Source organism: Neovison vison, chromosome 2 (assembly GCF_020171115.1).
Source record: "Neovison vison isolate M4711 chromosome 2, ASM_NN_V1, whole genome shotgun sequence".
NCBI classification, from domain to species: domain Eukaryota; kingdom Metazoa; phylum Chordata; class Mammalia; order Carnivora; family Mustelidae; genus Neogale; species Neogale vison.
In genome coordinates, this window is record NC_058092.1 from 105,291,174 (window position 1) to 105,292,652 (window position 1,479).

At 38.9% G+C, this 1,479-nt stretch overlaps 1 pseudogene; it reads right to left on the bottom strand.

The window, feature by feature from the left end:
• Nucleotides 1-813: 813 nt before the first annotated feature.
• On the bottom strand, nt 814-1,164 carry LOC122898816 (annotated as a pseudogene).
• Between the last annotated feature and the right edge of the window lie 315 nt (nt 1,165-1,479).

The following is a 1,479-nucleotide window of genomic DNA, read 5'->3' on the forward strand; positions in this document are numbered from 1 at the left end:
AGGCTTTTGCACTTGCTCTTCCTTCAGCTAGAATACTACCCTCTAGCTATTTTGATGTCTGGCTTGTTGTCATTAAGATCTTACCTCAACCCAGTCCCCTTTTGGCTTAGCTTTGCTTTCACAACCTAGTGAAGACGTGATCTTCCAAAAATTACCAAATATTTTTGAGATTCAGTGTAATAATTTTATCTTTTAATTCCAAGTAGTATTCCACTATATAAATATCCCACAATACGCTTATTTATTCACTTTGTTGATAGAAATTTGGGTCATTTCCAGTTAGGTCTATGAGGAACAAAACTGCTATAAACATTTGTGTATAGGTACTTTGTGGACATGTTTTTCATTTCTCTTGCAATACTCCCACTCAGAAAAGAAGGCTATTTGGAAAGTCTCATGTTACAGCACATTCTTAATTATTTTATTCTGAACTACCAAGCACTTCAGGTGGTGAAAGATTAATTAGCTTTAAATGATATCAAACAAGTAATAATATTTAGATATGCAACAGCTATTCCTGATGGAAATGGTGAGAGAGATGGGAAGTGGAGAGAAACTTATATATTTAGTAATTTGTCCTAAAAATATGACTTCACAATTTTCTCTGTTGTATGACAGAATAAACAAGCATTTTCAATACAGTTTGAAAAGCAATAGAGCTCCATATGAATATCTACTGAAAAATGGATAATATGGTATATTCATACAATGCAATATTAAACAGGATGTGAATAAGCTACAGCTACATGCAACAACATAGACAATTTTTTTTTGAAGACTTCAATTTCTTATTGAACAGGTTACAGAAGAGGTTTAGTCAAAAAGACCAAAGCACATGTTGACATCAGTCTCCTCTGAGTCTTCTTTTCTGCTTCCACTTTCTTCTCTTCAGTGGGGGCAGACCTGGTGGAGGGAGCAGGACCCCTGCTGGTGCAGCAACAACTGCTGGGGTGAGTCCCCAAGCCCCTACATTACAGATGGGGCTCCTGATGTTGACATTGGCCATGGCTTTTGCAAACAAGCTTGTTTGCAAGGCCAGCAAGGTTCAAAATTTACATCTGAGGCTTTAATGAGGGTATTGATCTTATCCTTTGTGACCATCACCTCATCATCATGTAGGATGAGGGTTAAATGGATGCAGGCAAGTTGCAAGAGGGAGGCCATAGTGTGGGCAAATGCTGAACGAACACTGCCAAGTGTGGGGCTAGTCACCAGATCAGGAGAGGGCCTCACTCCAGTGTGGCCTTAGCTTCCTTGGAAGGACTAAGCACCTTAGGAGCAGCTGAGGAAAAAACAACATGGATAAAGCTTATAAGGTAAATCATCTTATATTTCAGGTTAATCTTATATTTAGTCATCGATGGTATGTATGTTCTCCACTTTTCATTAAAAGAGTGACACATCCATAGGCCCTAACTAAGGAGTAGCCCTGTACAGTCATGTTATATCATGTCAGCTCTCTCACCCCCCACCCATCAC